This window comes from Schistocerca gregaria, chromosome X (genome assembly GCF_023897955.1).
Source record: "Schistocerca gregaria isolate iqSchGreg1 chromosome X, iqSchGreg1.2, whole genome shotgun sequence".
Taxonomy (NCBI): domain Eukaryota; kingdom Metazoa; phylum Arthropoda; class Insecta; order Orthoptera; family Acrididae; genus Schistocerca; species Schistocerca gregaria.
The window spans coordinates 204,526,054-204,548,562 of record NC_064931.1 but is presented as its reverse complement, the minus strand read 5'-3'; the positions used below and the strand labels follow the sequence as shown (position 1 = coordinate 204,548,562).

Sequence of the window (22,509 nt, the reverse complement as noted above, 5' to 3'; positions counted from 1 at the left end):
CGAGTCGCGGTCGGGGCACACATTTTCAGCTGTCCCCATCAAGGTATGTCAACAACACCTGTCGGCAGCTGAGGGTTTCAATTAATTATCATTTATCCCTCACATGTCTTTTTTCAGATGGCCAACGATGTGAAAAACACAAAGTGCAATTTCCGGCTGTGCGGAGGATGTTGCAGTGTTTCCCAACCATACCGCTGAAGAGTAGCCTTCAATGTGGGGGCGGAAGTTATAGTGCAACAAAATGATTCCATCTAACAACCTTCCGACAGTCCGAGGCCAAACGGCAAAGCCATCAGTGGAAACATCCCACATCTCCCACGCGACAGAAAACCAAAACCGTTCAAATAAGTTCCGGTATTGGCCAGGATGACCTTCTTTGAGAGCAGTAGTCCCGTGCACGTCGAGTTTCCCGAGTGTGGAACCACACACAATGCGCAGCGCTATGTAGACACTTTGCTGAAAATGCGACGTGCAAGGTCAAAACACCCAGGTACGCTATCGGATGGGATCATCCTGTTAGACGATAACGCTTTCACAATATATATAAATGACCTGGTAGATAGTGTCGGAAGTTCCATGCGGCTTTTCGCGGATGATGCTGTAGTATACAGAGAAGTTGCACCGTTAGAAAAATGTAGCGAAATGCAGGAAGATCTGCAGCGGATAGGCACTTGGTGAAGGGAGTGGCGACTGACCCTTAACATAGACAAATGTAATGTATTGCGAATACATAGAAAGAAGGATCCTTTATTGTATGATTATATGATAGTGGAACAAACAATGGGAGCAGTTACTTCTGTAATAAAACCTGGGAGTATGCGTTCGGAACGATTTGAAGTGGAATGATCATATAAAATTAATTGTTGGTACGGCGGGTACCAGGTTGAGATTCATTGGGATAGTCCTTAGAAAATGTAGTCCATCAACAAAGGAGGTGGCTTACAAAACACTCGTTCGACCTATACTTGAGTATTGCTCATCAGTGTGGGATCCGTACCAGGTCGGGTTGACAGAGGAGATAGAGAAGATCCAGAGGAGAGCGGCGCGTTTCGTCACAGTGTTATTTGGTAAGCTTGATACCGTTACGGAGATGTTTAACAAACTCAAGTGGCAGACCCTGCAACAGAGGGGTGCTCTGCATCGCTGTGTAGCTTCCTGTCCAGGTTTCGCGAGGGTGCGTTTCGGGATGAGGTATCGAATACATTGCTTCCCCCTACTTATACCTCCCGAGGAGATCACGAATGTAAAATTAGAGAGATTCGAGAGCGCATGGAGGCTTTCCGGCAGTCGTTCTTCCCGCGAACCATACGCGACTGGAACAGAAAAGGGAGGTAATGACAGTGACACGTAAAGTGCCCTCCGCCACACACCGTTTGGTGGCATGCGGAGTATAAACGTAGATGTAGATGTAGAACGCCTGTCCCTGCACTGCCAATCGCACGAAGGCACACTTCAGCGATTTATTTGGGAACCACTGCGACATTCTCCATACAGCCTGATTGTTTTACGGTGTGATTTTCACGTTTTTGGCGACCTAAAGAAGCACATGCGTGTACGTCAGTTTCAGTTGGATGCGGAAGTGCAAGAATGGATACGGTTGTAGATCAGTCACTGGCCGACCGCGTTCTACGGAACAGGAAGTGATTATCTCGTCTCCCAATGGGATAATTGTCTTAACGAATCTGGTGATTACTTTTGAATGGATCCATTCCTTGGTCCCGTTGTTATGGGAGTTCGGTTTTCATTTGACTGCCCCTCATATTACTCAGACCTTAATTGCGCTCCTGTTGTATGACGTTTTCATCTGGAGGGGCGCACTCACCCGTGTCCAATAGTTTGCTCGGATTTCTATTACAGCCACGTGTCCGGCAACGCTCTGTTACAATTTCTTATTGCTCCGCGGAAGGTATTTCATTTCCTCCTAGCGGGCAATATCAAGAGCCGGCATTGCCACCGTGCCACCTACTCTCCAGATGTCTGCAGTTTCCGTTAGTGGGTGGAGGGCCAATGTTTGCACTGCTCAGTTTCACCACTTGTTATAACTCATATCTGATATTTAGTTTCGCTTATTGACTTCATACCTTATTTGTAAGAGGTTAGAAAATTAAACTGGCACGGGCCAGCTCTATTCTGCCCATCTTGTACTCACTAACTAGATTGCATTTTTATTCTATATTTACAACCACGTGCTGTTTTACATTCTACTTGGCTCTACACCACCATCATTTTTCTGGTGCACTAAATACTCCAGTCTACTGCAGCATTTAATCACAGTCCACCATCATGGATTTCTAGCAGGTTTGTATTTGTGTTTGTCTCAGATTCTGTTTTCTTTGTTCACTGAATGGAATGGTGAGCAGAATGACTCTACGGTTCTTTTCTTCGACCAGGTGTAGTTAAATACTGAAAGAAACCATCATAAGCGTGAGTATGAGGTAATATTCCGAATTCAAGGTCGCAAGTTACTGTCGTAATGCTTGGAACACAATGAAACTCGTACGACAAACGAGGGCGTGCTGAAAAGTACACTCAAGATTTCCAAGTTTTCGTTTATTCCCTTAATGAGTAGACAAAGATTTAGAAATCTTACACTTAGAAAGGAGAGGGGAGGAACTCGAATTGCTGGAAGAATTGGAGATCGCTATTCATGGAAAGAAACCTGGCAATTTTGTGAATGTGTAAGATGATAACAACGGAATGAGATTTTTTAATGCCTGTCTAGAATTGTTTTAGGCAGATGCATAATTATAAATCTGCAATGCCTCTTTGACAAAGTAGCTAGAAGCTGACGACTGTAGACTTAAGAAAATGTAGGCGACCAATAATGCAGCAGTGTGCTCGAGCCAAGAGCTGTGCTTGCGCAGTGACACCGCGAACATGTCAGATCACAACAACACCCGGGGCTCTGCATCAGGATCAAATCGACGCCACTGGAGCCCACAGCAGATCACCGGGACGCGGAGTGATGAAGTGTGCTGTGTGACATGGGATGATCACTGACAGAGGTCGTCAGTTTTCATGTAAGACGAGAACCTACAGTTCAATGTGTTTTTATTTAATTTCATTTTGTGAATGACGCACTTATGTTGGTACACTTCTTAGGGTTTTAGCCGCGTGAACTAAGTTTTACAACTTCATCATGAGAGCACTGTCTCTAGAAACGCGGTATTGAGTTATGTGCAGGACAAAAATTACGGTCGAGTGCTACCAATTGTTACTGTAATGTTCCTAAATTGTTGTACAATAACGGTACCTTTATCCAATTTCTTATTCTACGACATTTTTATGTAATAATTCGTAATTAAAGCACCAATATTTAGTATTTTTAAGATATTTTCAGCTAAACTTACTCCTAATCATCTGCAATCGATGTTTCTACGAAGTAAGGTGACACCTAGCCGGATTTCTGCATTCCTGACGTATGACAATTTCTCCTGGTGGCATGCTTAATAGCTACACCAGCAGCACCCTACTGTAACTGAACGTGCATAACGACAGCATGAAAGACAGATGGAGGCTAGAATTCTCCAATATTACTGGCAATAATCTGTGACTACATAACCGCCCTCGGCTGTTTCACTGTCATCGTTCAATTGTTGTGGGGTAGGTTCAATTACCAGTCCCAGAAAAATTGAGTTATTTGTCATCTTGCTAATAACTGACCGAAAGTTCACAGAAGACAGACTACTTAAGAAGAGCTCTGCATGTCAAGATAAAGAAAAGAATTTCTTGTCGTATCAATGCACTTCCATAAAAAGGTTTGATAATGGTAAAACTGAGGGATACGAAACACAACAGATTGTTGGAACATCGATTATATTGACCATATTTGGCACTCCCTGACTTCCACTTATTACCAGCTGTGAAGAAACGTGCGAAAGGAAAACATTTTGGGTACAACAGAGAGATTCTGCCAGGTGCAGATGAGCAATTTCCAGACCCTCCTGAACCGTAAGAATTGGGCCAAGTACGTTCGCCGTTCCAAAGGTATCATCGTGCAATTCGCCTTATAAGGTATTATGGAACTATGGGAAACCTAAATGTGGTTGACAGTACATGATCTGAAAACTGGTTTTCCCGAATCAGCGTACTATGTCTTACCACTGCGTCACCTCGATTGGTAGAATTATGTGAGTGCAACGAGAACAAGGAGTAGGAATTGAGTAAGAGTCTTATGCACCATCGACAGTAGACACACTGGAGACGAAGCAGTAGGCGGCTTCGTGATGTATAGGACGACTGTGGCCTTATTGTAAGTACCATCCGAGATTTCACCTGAAACTGTTTAAGGAAACCACATAAAAGCTAAAACTCCAGACGACTTATCTCGCAGTTCTTGAATCACAATCCACAATTTCGAAAAATTTCCACACGTCTCTTTGGCTACAGATGTCGATGAAGGACTGAGTTTTGGCGGCGACCTCCGCTTTTTGTGGAGTGGGAAAGTCTGCAATTGGATACGCTCAGCCTCGCGAGGCCAAATGAGATGCTACATGAATAAATAAGTAGCGAACAGAGCACGCAAGCCGCCGAAATGGCGTAGAACCGAAAGGCTTGCGCAGGGCTCTGAGCCACACGACAGACGTGTTCAAAATAAAAGAATTAGGGTTTAACGTCCCGTCGAGAACAGGTGCGGATCTGCTAAGGATAAGGAGGGAAGAGGACGGTGTCCTTTCCAAACAAACCATCCAGGAGATTGGTTGACGCGACTCGGGGAAACCACGGAGAAGATCAATCTGGTTGACCGGAAAGAGTTGGAACTGTCACATTCCCAACTTATCCATCCTGCGAGGCAATAAGAAGCGCATTTTAACCCAGTAACGTCACTGCCATGGCATCTGATTTATCTGCGACGTGAGTGGTTAAAGAACGCAGCGTGAGTTGATAGTGTAGTCATTGCAGTACCTGTCCTGTAACATGTTGCTGCAGAGATACATAGTTTAAACAAGGTAATAATCCATTAACATATTGAATCGTACCAACAGATATTCATTAACCACATTAGAAAACCACAGTTTGCTCTATTGCTTTATAGGGACTAATGTACGCGAATCAGCAGCTCTGTACCCGAAATGTTCTGTCAGGAGAACTATGTCTTCAGAACACAGAGCAAATAAACCATCTTTCGCACAGTCAGCGGTTCTGTCTGTAATCCTAGCCCTTTGTTCTAACATAAACATATTGGAAGGATGTTACAATTGACCCGTTACTGATCAGAATCCAGATAACGGTTTCTGGGTTGAGCGTTAGTTGCTGTTCTGCAGTCGGCCACAGGACAACACAGTGGAGACATATTAGGACAGATGAGCCGCAGTCGTCGAGATTGCGACAGAAATATCGTCAAAAACAATCGAAGGCAGATACTGTGTTTGTGAATATTGAACTTAATTACATTTTACAAGCTCTGCGAAGATATGAGTAGCAATCTGTGGGATTTATTATCATATTTTTCTGGAAAATGTAACAAACATACTATTTCATAGAAGTTTCCAAATGTCACCGTCAGAGAGCTCACAGGTAATTATTAGTTACTCACGAACAATTGACTTCAAGGCAACTATCTTGAAGCGACTGATGACGTCGTGGTAAGGAGACCAGGAGACACTGACAGCATTGGAGGGCCATTCTAGTTCGCGACCGCTCCATGCTGGCCCACAGTAGTGGCTAGTCGGCGTTGAGCACAGGCCGCTGACATGTCTCTCGATAGTATAGCTGATGAAATCGATGCCATTGAGATCAGCTGACATGGGCTTCCACACTAGCAGCTAAATTTGTCATCTCAAGGTTATGGGTGAAGTGATTGCTATAGCAAAACTCTACTAACAGCAGTATTACTGGCCCCTGTTTTGATCAGAACCGAGGCAGATGGTTAGTAAAACCCTGCAAGTAGCCAAATAAAATACGTTTAGTAAATAGATGGCTGAAAGGTGTTTAATTTCACATCCTTGGAAGTTCTTAAGTTCATATACTTCCCCCCATGCATAAGGCAGGATGAATCAATCTTGACTAAGTTACAGACTCTCAAGTGGTACGAGTCAATAATTTCAGTCACCCTATGACTGTAGCACACAAAGTTTATAAAACCATATTTTAACAGAACGTGTTCTATTTTATGACCATATCATAAATGTCAGAGCAACCCCGACAAAATAATACTACAACAAATGACGAGAAAAAATTCATTGTAGATATAAACTCTCGTCTGTTATCAGAAATCTTCTCTTAAGGAGGGAAATCTTTTATTCAAAATTGTCAATTTCCTCTTTCGTAATTACTTGATGAGTTATCCTCGAAATGCGCACTGTGACATATGGTACGATCGTTTTAATTTAAATAGTTTATTTAAGCGGGTGTTTAACTGATAATAATAGACCTTTGCTTTTCTATGGGCATATCATTAGACGTGCTTACTTACTTCTTCACCGACTCCACAATTATCGAGTCCTTGCTCAGTGTAAGGGTGGTATTCAACTCAGTGGCCATAGGCACCTCCTGACGCCACCAACCACTTTAAACTAAAGAACAGATGTTGTGTACACTTCCCGTCTGCGAATCATGTTAGTTTGTGTGTAATTGTTTGTGTATCCCGTTTTTGAGTTGGAGATCCGATATCAGCCATACAGTCATCTAAATGAAATAGTGAAGGAACGTTATAACTGGTCAAAAGTTTTAAATAGAGAAAAATGGTCAATTGTCAATTGAGCACAGACAAATAAATAATTAGTTGAAAGCACTTTTTTATATCTGAACCTGAAAGTAAAATTCCTTAACTTCCACAAAAACAGTTTCAACAAACTTTATCAGTTCTTTCACAACAAAATGAGAAGCTGTTCTGAGATCGTTTTGGGGTAATTTTAGGAGGATGGCATAGTTCTTAACGCGCGCGACTTATTGATCTATTTTGGTGAATTATCTGTGCGGACTTTGCTTTTCACCCAGCTCCCAGACTAAGCTCTAATAAAGTCGAATCTTTTGTCTTTGATGGACAATGATTATGTCCACTCCACAGAATGATATTATGTGAGAGATGGAGTCCACAGTTACTCTCTCATGCTGAAAGAAGATGTTTAGACTTGAAGTCAAACACAGCACCTTTAATAAGAGTGGCAACTAATTCTGCAGACGGTCTCTACAAGCGCCATCTGCAAGACACTTCGGAAAGACAACAAGCGGAATTGAGGAGCTGCACTGCACCACACATGCACAACGAAGCGATGCAGAACACATGTCTTTCCAATGGTATGTGGTTTTATGTCATACGTGCAGCTAACGCTACCACGTAATAAAGTACCTCGACAGACAGCAGTTTCAATGGAATTGACGGCGACTTACAATTGCTCATTGACAATACAGTAGCATGCAGGAGTGGCCGAGAGGTTCTAGGCGCTACAGTCTGGAATCGCGAGAGCGCTACGGTCGCAGATCCGAATCCTGCCTCGGGCATGGATGTGTGTGATGTCCTTAGGTTAGTTAGGTTTAACTTCTGAGGTCATCAGTCGCCTAGAACTTAGAACTAATTAAACCTAACTAACCTAAGGACATCACACACATCCATGCCCAACGCAGGATTCGAACCTGCGACCGTAGCGGTCGTTCGGCTCCAGACTGTAGGACCTAGAACCGCACGGCCACTCGGGCCGGCGAAGTAAGTTTATTAAAATGTGTTCTTCGGCAGAAACGATTTACCGATTTTTGCTTCATTAAATTCGATCTTTTGTCAGAGGACTCGTGTTACCAGACATGACTCTATCTGCAAGCACTTTGTAGCCCCATATTCCCTGTGAAGAACACTCCGATTTTTTAAGTGAGTAGGTTTGAAAATCTGGTTTTCCGGAAATACGAGCGACGTGTTGATACTTGCTAGCACGTCAGAGAAGCAACATTTCTTTAATGTGGGAACAATCGAGTATGTAGTCTGGTTCGATGACGCAAAGTGTTACATGGGTGGCAGCGGGCAAGGTGACGGCCGCCGGCGGACGGCCCGTCCAAGGATCTTCGATCCGGTAGCCGCGGGAGCCATCTCCCAAACGCGGCACTGCCAGCTTTCCCTCTCGTTCCCAAAGCTATTTTTATCTACCATGAGGTAGTAAAGAAGTGCTGACGCTCACTCTACTTGCTTTTATTCATTTACTTATTTGCATTGTGGAACAACAGCTATAGACAAAATAAAAAGCAGAGATACACTACTGGCCATTAAAACTGCTACACCACGAAGATGACGTGCTACAGGCGCGAAATTTAATCGACGGTAAGAAGATGCTGTTTTATGCAAATGATTAGCTTTTCAGAGCATTCACACAAGGTTGGGGCCAGTGGCGACACCTTCAACATGCTGACATGAGGAAAGTTTCCAACCGAATTCTCGTATACAAACAGCAGTTGACCGGCGTTGCCTGGTGAAACGTTTTTGTGATGCCTCGTGTAAGGAGGAGAAATGCGTACCATCACGTTTCCGACTTTGATAAAGGTCGGACTGTAGCCTCGGGCGATCGCGTTTCTCGTATCGTGACATTGCTGCTCGCGTTGGTCGAGATCCAATGACTGTTAGCAGAATATGGAATCGGTGGGTTCAGGAGGGTAATACGGAAAGCCGTGCTGGATCCCAACGGCCTCGTATCACTAGCAGTCGAGTGACAAGCATCTTATCCGCATGGCTGTAACGGATTGTGGAGCCACGTCTCGATCCCTGAGTCAACAGATGGGGACATTTGCAAGACAACAACCATCTGCACGAATAGTTCGACGACGTTTGCAGTAGCATGGACTATCAGCTCGGAGACATTGGCTGCGGTTACCCTTGACGCTGCATCACAGATAGCTCTAAGCACTATGAGACTCAGCATCTGAGGTCATCAGTCCCCTGGACTTAAAACTACTTAAACCTAACTAACCTAAGGACACCACACACATCCATGCCCGAGGCAGGATTCGAACCAGCAATCGTGGCAGCCGCGTGGTTCCGGACTGAAGCGGCTACGATGGTGTACTCAACGACGAACCTGGGTGCACGAATGGCAAAACGTCATTTTTTCGGATGAATCCAGGTTTTGTTTACTGCATCATGGTGGTTGCATCCGTGTTTGGCGACATCGCGGTGAACGCACATTGGAAGCGTGTATTCGTCATCGCCATACTGGCGTATCACCCGGCGTGATGATATGGGGTGCCATTGTTTACATGTCCCTAACATGGGAGCACATTGTAAAGCACGCAGTGCTATCAGTGGTGACCACACACTCTATTAAGAACCATGCCCCGCCTTTTGTAATGTCCGGAGCAGCAGACAATCGTAAATCGTGGACATTATGGTGGAATCATTTTCTTTCACTAAAAGTGTAATTGCTTTTCGTCTCATTGTGTTTTTCTTTCAGTCAACTTCTTTAACAAACTGTAGTATTTATTTCTCTGTATGGTCCAAGTTTCATGAAGCTATGTTACTTGCCAGTGACACATTATGCGAAAGGTACTTTCGTCCTTAATCTTTGCACACTATTGTACATCCATATAGCTCGTAAATATTCTAGGAGATATACAGTAAAGTACTGAGTAAACTCGATGAAGGTTTTTCTCGAGGTAACACCGCAGACAAGTGCTAGGTAGCGTAATACGCCTCAGCAGTTTCACCATAACTTATCTGCTACTGACTTGTTATACTTGACGCATTATATCGCCAGCAAACTTTTAACGACACTTGCACGGACAGCACCAGGCACGTTCTTTTCAGCTCTGAAACTGGCGCATGCAGATACGAAACTTGTACATTCAGTCCGCTACGTGTACAGCAATAACTGCTAGAGAGGAGTAACAGAGGATAAATATTACAAGTGAGGGAGCCGCTACTTTCCTCGCGCACAACCGGTAGGTCGCAACAGTACCACGCAACGCCGTTCTGCTCCATCAATAGGTCACGCTGCCAATGGGTCGATTCTAACTTAAAACGGAGAGATGGCAGGGCTGAAGGGCTTAGCTGCTCGAAGCACACGTCCCTAGTGTTCGGCAGTCGAATTTATACGCCAGTGAGTACACCACTGTTTTGATTTAGCTAGGATACATCTCGCAAGAGTCATCAAGTAAGTTAATAAATATCGTAACACTTGTGATAATTAGAGCACCAGTGACGATATACGCAAATTAAGTGAACTTGTTTTATTTCACTTTTTTTGCGTTCGAAGGTCACAATTTTTGAGCCTGAAGTTGGGCTACATCCAATGTTTTCTTGCTTCCCTACCGCAATTCATCGAGCGTACATCTATTAGGACAGCGAGGACAGGTCACGTGACGTTCCATATCCTGATATTCGCCACAGCCGCAGCTGTCATCATATTCATCTGTAAGGCCCCATTTAATATGGTTTACCTTCACTGGTGCTACAGTCTTTGCTATGCGGTTCGGGCTCCTATAAATATTCTATATTAGAGTTCTTACCACTAGAAATATCCTGTATTAGAGGGCAGTCGTGTGCAGGCTCGGTGATTTCTTTGTCCAGCGATCTGTCGCGGAATTTAAGTCTTCCACATCCACAGACCAACCAGCCCCCTTGCTCTGTTGAATACAACATTCGTAATGTGAAAACTTTACAAACTTCGCAAAATTTTGCTTTCATTATATATGGGTAAAAGACGCATATTAGGATGAGAAAACACAAGCAGAATGACAAAGTTAATGATTTGTACTTAACTTGTAGCACTCATTAGCAGATTGATGAATTCTTTTTGGCTGACTGTCTAGAGGTAAATTTCATCTTTTTGTGAGAGGAAATATGTACGACAAAATAATGTAGTATAGGAGGCAACAACTTTGTCTTCACATCAAATTTTAATAAACATTATAAATTACATTTCTTCCATACGTCATAATTTACCAAATTTCAAAGATATAATCTGCCCAGTTGTTAGTGCCATAACTCAACAGCATTACATCTCAGCACTTCATAGCAAAGTGACCAGTGATAGAACTATCGCGTAGTTACTCAGACATGCTACAATTACATATATCGATTCTTTACAACCAGAGACTCTTACACATAAATAATTGTTCAAACAAACGTATAAAAAAGTTTTTAAATTATATTTGAAAACAATTACGGTAACAGTGAATGAAATCATAATAATTTTAAATGTCAGCCGGCCGCGGTGGCCAAGCGGTTCTAGGCGCTTCAGTTTGGAACCGAGCGACTGCTACGGTCGTAGGTTCGAATCCTGCCTCGTGAATGGATGTGTGTGATGTCCTTAGGTTAGTTAGGTTTAAGTAGTTCTAAGTTCTAGGGAACTGATGACCTCAGATGTTAAGTCCCATAGTGCTCAGAGCCATTTTTTAAATCTCAATGACTTCATACCTAATTAAAATCTTGACATACTCGAAAATGTAAAAATAATTACGTTATCTGAAGAATAGTGATTTTATGTTAAATTCATGCTTTCTGATTATAAATATATAAGACTATTTTAATTAGGTTACCAAAATTACACTAAATGAATAGTTACAATATATCTACTCCTGGGTCGTGCTGTAATTGTAATTATGTACTGCATGCTCAATGCATGGCGAAAGTAGTTTCACTTACCGGTTCCATTATAACGGGATGCTCCAAATAAGGAGCGTTGTTCATCAATAGTATGCTCAAGCTTCTCAGTATGTTCATGATCGAATGTTCTGCAGCTGAGGTGCGTAAATCTGACCACTTCATATAGTTACTAGAACGGTGTGAGTTTCATACAACCGGTTTTAGTCAGACTGTTTCATTTAAGCTAACATTGGCACGTGCAACTCTTGACCACACCGGTGAGCATATTCTCCCTTGGAGAAGCATAGTGCCTCCGCTGTGGTACTCAACATCTTTGGTCTAACTTCCCACCTGCTTTGTCACGGGTCTTTTTGCAGTGATTTTTGCACGTCAGTGATCGGCCCAGTACGGCACTTAAGTATGTCAGTTTGTGTTGTCGAGGATAATGTGCTCATTCATTTGCTCAAGTGCAGCTTGTAAACGTCATAGCAAAAAAAGAAGGAATCTCTGGCTATGTTCCTGGGGATGCCTCCTTACCAAAATTAGTGTGTCAGTCCGGAAAATATTAAGGATTGTTGATGGAAGATCGTGACAAAAAAGAGCTGGCTAACGATATTTCAGATATGTTAAATTGGCGATTTATCAGAAGAACGTGTAGTGGTTGCACATGACTCACTTCATGTGGCTAGATATCCTCCTTGAAATGGAGTTCATTGAAAGTAGGGGGGTTTTCATACTGTAAACTATTCCCAATGAATCAGCTACTGTTTAATTTGCCCTCGCATCCTGAAGCATAGCTTACGTGTTCCATGCAGTGATATTCCGAAACAGTGGAAGTAAGGCTTGCCCACATGGCTTCCAGATTGTAGTTACAAACAGAGTGAACTCGCACATGGCCATCGCCGCCTGCCTGATTGCTTTTGGAGATGATACATTTTTCCATTTTTGTGGTGTTCGTATGTCCTTTGCTGTGTGTGGTACTTATGAAGATTATACAGTGGAAGTCGTCGTAATGTCATGGGAACTCTTAGTCCAGACACGTCTATCAGTGTTGAAATGACATTGCAGAGGTCACTACCTACTGCTGTGGTGCGACGTCTATTCAGTTGTACAGACGATGTTTTGCGGTCCGTTACAGCCATGTCGACAGGAGGTGGGTGTCAGAGTACCGTCTTATAGCTGACTACAGTCCTGTTCAATCCACTGGTTCCACACACGCATAACTGTCACACCAATAGGGCACCGAAATGTTACGGTGTGACAAACGAAATTCGTTTCTCTAATTCACACACGTGCTGATATTGCTCGCTTTACGTCGACGAAACTTATTGCTAGTTATTTGCACGTCTCCTATTCGTTCGTCGGCGTTTCATTTACTGGCAAGAGGACTGTGTCTATTCGTCATCATCGACCTCGACCAACTTTATTGCACATGCAGGGTTTTGCCAGAAATTGAAGTGTTGAGAGTAGGAGCTCTAGATGGCCAAAGGTTTAGAATAAAACTAGCATTTTTAGAGATGGTCGGTCGAAGCGTCAGATATTTATCTTAATGTAGTTTCTAGGCAGTGATTGGAGCAGAGGAAAGATAATATACCGGTAATTCGAGGGTCGTGAGATTGAGTCCTTAAGAGGAAACTTTGTATCATTTATATTTTCAATTTTTATGTCGCTTACACTACAAATAAACCGAAATAATGCTCAGTATATAATGTATTTATTAATATTTCCATAAAAAGCATGAAAAGAAAAGGCAAATGAAAATTTGCGATTGAATATAAATTTCCAGGGTGGGATTATAGTGCGTATACAAGAACCTCGTCAAAAAAATAGGAATATACATTTGACGAATTACACGTGCTGTGGTTATATTCATAACAGCAACAGGAAAAGCAGAAATTTCTTCGACATCTCTTGCACGTTGTAAACACCGCATTTTTACGACTACGCGGTTGTTTTAAAATTTCTATAGAAAAACAAACCTAATTTAAATTCGTAAAAGTTTCTCTCTCATCGCACAGTTCGGCAGCATACCACGCACAACGCATCATATTGTCAAAAATTGGCGAAAATATCTGGTGATGTAAAATGTAATGTACTCTGATGGAGGCTTCTCCAAGATGAAAATGAAACTAACGGAATACAATGTCCTGCACGCCTTAATTAATTCTTCTTGAACTGTTATTCTCAAAGTCTTCGTGGATGCTGTAAGTAAAAGCCATTCTTGGAAATTTATTTTGGAAATATTAAGAAATACAATACACTGACATTATTTCGGTTTGTACATAATGTAAGTAACGTGAAAATTGATGGTAAAAAAAGGTTAAATTTTCCGCTTAAGGACTCCACCGCCCAAGATCCTCTCAGATTAACGTTCCGTAATATTTCCGCTTTGTCAATCGGTACCTGGAAACCATACTAACATAATTGGCTCATGCGCAGCCCGACCTGCGTCAAAAAGCCATTTTTGATAAACACGAAGCCACCTGGAGGTCCTACTCCAGCCACTTTCATTTCTGCCCATGCACTACGCATGCCACAAATCTGGACATCATTGATGATGATGAGGCGTGGTCCCTGTGTGAGACTGATGTAAAACTGACCATTCCGTTGCTTGTCCTACATCCAAACCACCAATCTGCAATCTCTATCAACTATTGGTAGTACACTTTTCTACACTATTCTATACAGCTTCCTGTATCGGTTCATTTGGACTCTCATTCTAAAATTGTGAGCCTAAGCGTATCTACAATTATTTTCTCATAAAGTTCCGCATTTTGCGGTATCACATCCGCCCCCCCCCCCCCCCGTGCCCTCCACAGACACGCACACACAAACACACACACACACAAACACAAACACAAACACACACACAATCCCTCCAAACGCGAGAAGAAGTTATCTTACCCGGTTTCATTACGAAAGATGTCACATTGCTCAAGCTGTTACCCAAGGACGTAAACAAAAATAAATGTCCTTGTCACTACAGACTGTGCCCTCAGTCGTAATAGCATGGTGAAATAAATCAAATCCTTTTTGAAATACTCATATCGTCGTTCATGTGATGAGATTTGTGGAAACGACTATAAATCTAAATAAGAATGGTGAGGTGGAAATTTCAACCACGGCACTTCCGAATACAAGTTCAACATCATGAAAAATGCATTACCTCGTTTCGCGGTGCACTTCCTAGTTTGTTAAACCGTGACTCTCCATTAAGACGTAGTGTGTTAGAATAAAGTTTCCTATTATGAACGCTAGATGAAAATATCTCTGACATACAGTTGTCAGTTGCCAATCTATGTGTCAGTACTTAGTGTTTCTCGATGGTGTCGTATGGGTTAAGGGCACAAAATTATATATGGTGATCCCACAACGAAATAGGGACTTTGAGAATGGCTTCGTGCTATCTGTTCATAGAAGTTTAAGGAAGATTATAGAGAAAAACTGCGCTGACATTAAGTTACTCCTCTCCTAATCGGAGACCTGACAATCTGATTTATACATCTAGCTGTCCAGCATATTGTTGCAGACTGGAGCAAAGGAAACCACATCCATTCATCGCATACAACGTCATCAAGTCTCAATTCAGGTAATTTTGCATGTCACTAACGAAAATAAATACATGCTCTACAAGTCAGTCTGAATATTTTAATGATAATTCAAATGAAAGCCGTGTTAATGTCACCTTTGTAACCTTGGTCACTGATCTTAAACATGCCACGCATTATTATCCCAATCACTGGTCCCATATACAGGGTGCCTTACAATTCGTGTTGCACGCTTCTAGAGGTTGTACGGGAGACTAGATCAAGTTTAACATAGAATCCCATGTCCGGAAACGTCATCCAACAACGCTACAGAACGTCGAAGTTGTAGACGCCGACGCCTGTAAATGTATGTATATGCAGGGTGATCCTTTGATGATGTTACAAACGTTCAAGGATGATGGAGAAGGATAAATATATCAGTTTGAGGTAAGGGTCCCGGGTTCGGAAACGGACGAGTCTGACGTGACAAGCGAAAATCATTCTGATACCTCTGACAGTGGAGTAGATGTACCGGTACTGTTGTTGCTAAAACAAGAAAAAATGTTTAGTAAACATTTGCTCTAAAATGCATACCTGCGGAGCTATGAGCATTTGTTTATCTTCGCTTGTTTAAGACAAACCTCTTCTATGGGACAAGTGCTCACAGCTCTTAAGGTACGCATTTTATAACCCGTGTTTATTGGACATTTTTTCTTGTTTTGGTCTACACTACTACCTCTGAAAGTTGTCTGCCCCACAATCGTAGCAACAACAGCACTGGCGCACGTATTCCACTGTCAGATGCATCATACCGGCATTTCAACTCGTTCATTTCCAGTGCAGAGACGCTGAACTCAAATTAATACATTCATCCTTCTCCATCAGCCCTGAAAGTTTGTAACATCATCAAAGAATCACCCTGTGTATATAAACAATTACAGGTGCTGGCTCCCTGACCTTTCACGCTCTGTGGCGTCGTTGGATTACGTTTTCAGGCATGGATTCCTACATTTACGTGATCTTTTAAGTCTCCTCAACAACCTCCAGAGCGTGTAACATGAATTGGGAAACACCCTGTATATTTTGAAATGAATGCGATCCATGCGTGATTTTCTCTTTGAGCGTTGATGAAAGTAAAAGAGGATTTGGTAGTCCTCACAGGAGAAATGAATATGTACTAAACATACTCAATACGGGATATAAATTCAACGAAATAAGCACAGATACTACAGTTAATCGAAGGAAAGTCTACAGCAAAATATCGTTCTTAATGAAACATTATGTAAAAATTAAATATCGTTTTTGCTGCAGCTCTTACCTTCGTGAAACAGATGTCTCAATAACTAAGCAAGTCATTTGTTTCTTTCTGTAATATTTTCCTACGGAAAGTGTATATACGTTTTTAAACCAGTGTGTGCGATAATATTATGGTAAATAGTTTTGTAGAGATACGTACCAACAACTGTATTTATAGGTGAATGGATGTTGTAATGCAGTCTCAACGGGAAGACATTGAATGAAGGCACATTGAACTTTCACCTCCCTTCGTTTCCTTCATTCAGAGTCCAGTCAACACCTATAAAATCAGAGATGGAGTTCTACATCGGACTGCAGAGGAATAGTGGAAGACGTGAGTCTTGGCATTATTCAAGAAATCATGGTGACATTCGACATTTACCAGATATCATTCAGAGGAACCGCGGCAAAGCTAAGTCAGAACTTTGACAGACTAGATTTTTTGGAACATTGTTATGGGAAAAACAGCGACCTTTATAATATTACAACTTTTTTCAATACACAGAGTCGTGATCGCATTTAAGTTGCTTATTTTTATTTTTAGAAGACTGGTTTCGATCTTCTAAGGGATCATCTTCAGATCTTACATTCTGGGAAGAGAAATAGAACATAATGCTTCCGTTAGAATCGAAACGGACACTAAAATAAAATAATGTAGTATAAAAGCGCAGCTAATGTACCCTTGATGAGCTTAGGAAGCGCTGGTATGGAGCAGGTCCCTCTGTGTAGACATGGAGAGCACTGCTAAATACGACTCAGCTGCCCGTCGCTAACTAGCGGAAACCCCGCCCATTGTCTGTGGCATAGCGCCATTGGCAGCCAATGGCCGTGAGACTCGATTAAACTGCACAAAGAACATAGATGTAAAGTTACTAGGAGTTTGGTCCTTGAAAAACAGCAAAGTATATTTGAATTATAAACAAGGACGTACGCTATAAAAGAGACGGAATGGAAAAATAGGCACCTTCCAATGATAGTGTTTATAAAACATGGGCTACCCTCTGCAGGGCCTTTCCGTAAACGTAGTAAAGATGGTCGGTAGGATGCCAGCTTTATAGATTATGAGACGATATACGTTCCACCATGATTCAAAGATGTTATGAATTACGCCAACTGGTAACCACGGAAACGATGAGGTATCGATGAGTACTGTCGTATGCGAACATGATCTTCAGCTGTTGTAGTACACTTATGTAATGCGTATTTTACGTAAATTACCTGCATGTTATGTCGTTACGTTTGTACATACCGTATATAATTGTTCTTTGTATAAATGACCTGTCATTTAAAAATAAAAAATAAAAAACTTAAATGCAATCAAGAGCCGGCCGCTGTGGACGAGCGGTTCTAGGCGCTTCAGTCTGGAACCGCGCGACCGCTACGGTCGCAGGTTCGAATCCTGCCTCGGGCATGGATTTGTGTGATGTCCTTAGTTTAGTTAGGTTTAAGCAGTTCTAAGTTCTAGGGGACTGATGACCTAAGATGTTAAGTCCCATAGTGCTCAGAGTCATTTGAGCCATTTTTTTTTTTTGCAATCAAAGGCAGTGTGTAATGTGATAAGCTATAAGCGTGGAAAAAAATGTTGGATATCATTTATCGGTCAGCACACAAAGGAAGAAAGTCTACCTAACCTTCAAGCTAATTGAATTTTAGTAAGAGTACTAACCACACAGAACGTAACAGAGATTACATGGGAGAAAAAAGTTTAATATGACGAAGCATGAACTATGTTGGGGTGAGCCTTCAGTGCGTAACATTCACATTACTGCGCATTCATGCGTTATTTGCATATGCATATTCCGCACAGGATACACTGACGTGCATTTTGTTGAAATACTGTGCTAGAGTTATCAAATTACGGACAATTATACAAATAATGGGCATATCACGATGTGCGTATTTACGTAACACGTCATGCAAATTCAGCGTCGTACTACTGTCATGTAATTAATAAATGAACCAACACATGTGAAACTGAAAGCCAAAGTCGTTAATGGAAGGGTCAGAGAGGTGCGGACGGTACTGAGCTCGATTATTTGGGTTTATTCGGTTGACGCATTTCCACACGGATATTAGCCTTCAGTCGCTACTGGATTAATAAAACATTACATATACTTTGAACTGTTTCCTTTTTCCGTTACAAAGAGGATACTGGACCAACAAAGGTAATATAGATGTTTCGCAGTCCAATTGTTCAAAAACTGTGTAGAATTACCTGCGCAAAGCATGTTACCGAATTACGCCAATATTTCAGCTGTATCTTGTTGTAGCTTTATCGCGTCACAGTTTTCTTTACTTGCCACATATTCTGTATGATTATGTTTTGCATTAAATTGCTGTTATCTTAATGGTTTGTCTCGCAGAGCTGCCAAGTATCCCATTATCAGACCGACTGCGCGAATATAACCATGCTTGGCATAATCGACGTTAACTTTACCACTGCATACGGTTAGTTCTAAAGTCTCAAAAAATGCAAATTTGTCCTTCGACAGCTAGTGTTTGATCTGGAAAATCGTTGTTTATCTTTGAAACATGTCATTCAATCAAGAAATATTCATGTGAGTGCGTGAGGGCTCAACTGAAGTCGTAAAAATACTAAAATTTTACCTAGTACACAGGCATAGATGGGAAGTTTTATTCCATGAGCAGTATTCCGATATTTATGAAAATTAGAAGAGATGCTCTTCACAAAATGGTTCAAATGGCTCTGAGCACTATGGGACTCAACTGCTGTGGTCATCAGTCCCCTAGAACTTAGAACTACTTAAACCTAACTAGCCTAAGGACATCACACACATCCATGCCCGAGGCAGGATTCGAACCTGCGACCGTAGCAGTCGCACGGTTCCGGACTGCGCGCCTAGAACCGCGAGACCACCGCGGCCGGCTACTCTTCACATAATGGGTACTGAGTCATTAAACTCCCATGACAAAAAATTGCTCTGAGCACTATGGGACTTAACATCTAGAACTTAGAACAACTTAAACCTAACTAACCTAAGCATATCACACACATCCATGCCCGGGGCAGGATTCGAACCTGTGACCGTAGCGGTCGCGCAGTTCCACACTGAAGCGCGTAGAACCGCTCGGTCACACCGGCCGGCTCCCATGACATTCGAAACCGATGTCAATTACAAAAATCAGTTTGAGAAATGAGAAATGATACCCACGGGCAAAAATCCACTCTTGATGCTTGGGAGCCAAGAGCGTCAGAATGTTGTCATTTTGAGGAATTTATTGCCATGTCTGAAACACATGGTTCACGATTGTGGTTCACTGGTGACTACTATGAAACTATGCGTCACCACAGTGAATCCCAGACACGCTGTAGGAGAGAAAATCAGGCGCACGTAAACACTGAGTCCATCGCCCGCAAATACTGCTTAAATCAAAACATCTTCACCCTGAGGGAGAAACTGCCAGCATGCTATAACGTGACTACATTCTTCGGCATCTTAATGATTTCAATGAAACGTGTTACCTAATGTTCCTTTTTAACAGGAAATTGTATCGATTCCAAAGAATAACGCTAAGCGAAATAACGGAAACGCGATTATAACCGAACTTTATCGTACAGCTACCTAGCATGTACGGCAACGATCGGAAAATAAATATTATAAGGAATTCTGTGACTCAGTGAGGTCAGCAATGATTTTCAATAAGTAACTTAAATAATAAGAAATTTCTATATTAGATTAATAAAGTACGGTTGCCACGTCAAACGCGAGTAAAAGGTAAAAACTGTTCATGACTGAATTGAAACTGGTATCACGTAATAATTACAAAAGTTTAGATAGGCAGTACGGTCAACGGTCTTGCCGCTGTGGTAACACCGGTTCCCGTCAGATCACCGAAGTGATCGTTAGTGACTGCCGAGCGCTGTTGGCAAGTGGTGTCCACTCAGCCCTTGTGAAGCTAAGTAAGGAGCTACTTGACTGAGAAGCAGCAGCTCCGGTCACGAAAACTGACGGAGAGAACGATACGCTGACCACGTGCCCCTCTACATCCGCATCCAGTGATGCATATCAGCCGAGGATGACACGGCGGTCGGTCTGTACCGTTGGACATTCCAAGGCCTATTCGGACATAAAAAGAGAGAGAGGGAGAGAGAGAGAGATGGAGAGAGAGAGAGAGAGAGAGAGAGAGAGAGAGAGAGAGAGAGAGATAGAGAGAGGCTGTAGATGGGCAAAAATACACATGCGCAAGTTTCAATGTAAAATACACGTATGAAAAAATGATTTTAAGTTAATCACGAATACACTGACATTACCCGCAATTAACAAAAACCAGTAATGGTAGCTATCTTGCAACGCGTCAGGCGAGGTGTACTGAATGACGTCACTCACTGTACTGCTCTCTGTAGTCAAGCTTTGTAAAGCAAGAGTACTCCCTGCTCTTTACTGTTTTGTAGTCAATGTTACCACAGAAAAGTTCCCAAGGACACCGTTAACTAACAACAAACATCATTGTAATGTCACTGTTACAAAAGTCATAATCATATGAAGTATGTTCAAAAATGCCCAGAGAACTTTAGATATTACTCATAAAGTTTCATGAACTACTTAATTCAAGTAAACTGCAAATATAATTAATTTTCTCTCTTTTGTAATAACTTTATCAGTTCCAGTAATAACTTCCTCGGTTATAATGCAGAACGGATAGGACTCTGCACATGGTTTAATGAGCTGGGATAATCAGTAGCGCTCACAATATTTATAATTAAACTAAAAAGCACTATAAAGTTCAAAGTGCAGAAACTACTACCCTGGAAAGCCATGTAGATAACGAAAATATAATTGGATTGATCTTACTTTGTGGTGAGATGCGAATCGAGGCCGACGAGAAAAACAGGCCGCTGCGTGTACGTCACGAAGGTAGTCCTGAACTCGCTCGCTCGCTCAGCTCAGCTGACAAAATGCGTTTGTAAACCTGTTAACTCGCAGCTGAGCGTGTAAGTACTAACGAGACTTGCATCTTCCACTGGAATCTGCTATTATGAAGACTTACTGATTAACAGTACTGCTGCAAAATTTAATTTAAGATCAATACTCGATATAAATGGTAGAACGGCTTCTTAATAGCATTTAGTCTCTTCTGCTTAGCAGTACTCATTACATGCTGGAAGTAGTGCCTTATGTAGCTGATAATAATTGTAGCATGGTTTTATTTTGTTGTACTCCAGTACATCCATAAATTATAAGTAGGCCTATGGGCTTTCCATCATTATAGGACTAATAACACTAAGGTTCCATAATAGCGGATTCCAGTAGAAGATCCAGTTTTCGTTTGTATGGACACGCCTAGTTACGAGTTAACAGGTGTAGAAACGTAGTTTGTCTGCGGATTTGACCGATCGAACCAGCGCACGACTACCTTCGCAACGTACGCGCCGCGGCCTGTCATTCTCGTAGGTCTCGGTTGCGGATGGTGTGACGTAATACATTTTTAATGGCCTTTATTGGCAATGGCCTTTTCTTTAACAATGGCCAACTTCTAATAATTTTGGCCACACAGTTCTGTTCTTCAAAAACCAATTATTCTTACATGAATCTTCGTGGCAGATTAAAAGTGTGTGCCAGAACGAGACTCGTACTCGGGCGCGAGTCGTGCTTGGGTAGCTCAGTTGGTAGAGCAATTGGCCGCGAAAGGAAAAGGTCCCGACTTCGAGTCTCGTTCCGGTACACAGTTTTAAGCTGCCAGGAAGTTTCATATCAGCGCACACTCCGCTGTCTCATTGTGGAAACATCCCCTAAGCTGTGGCTAAGCCATGTCTCCGCAATATCCTTTCTTTCAGGAGTGCTAGTTCTGCAAGGTTCGTAGGAGAGCTTCTGTTAAGTTTGGAAGGTAGGAGACGAGGTACTGACAGAAGTAAAGCTGTGAGGACGGGGCGTGAGTCGTGCATGGGTAACTCCGTTGGTAGAGCACTTGCCCGCGAAAGGTAAAGGTCCCAAGTTCGAGTCTCGGTCCGGCACACAGTTTTAATCTGCCAGGAAGTTTCATATCAGCGCACACTCCGCTGCAGAGTGAAAATCTCATTCTGGTATTCTTACACGCTTCGAGCTGTATCCAGATATGTGCTTGCTCATCGATTCATAACGCCTAGCCGTACTTTAAACACCATCTCGTAAGTACGCTGCATTAAACAGTTGAACACTGCCACCTTACGTCCAGAGCTCACCA

At 42.2% G+C, this 22,509-nt stretch overlaps 1 protein-coding gene across 1 annotated transcript in view; it reads left to right on the top strand.

Annotated features, from left to right (window-relative positions):
• LOC126298132 (protein tipE) overlaps positions 1 to 22,509 on the top strand; it is a 524,094-nt gene that overhangs the window by 60,992 nt on the left and 440,593 nt on the right. The window lies entirely within an intron of this gene.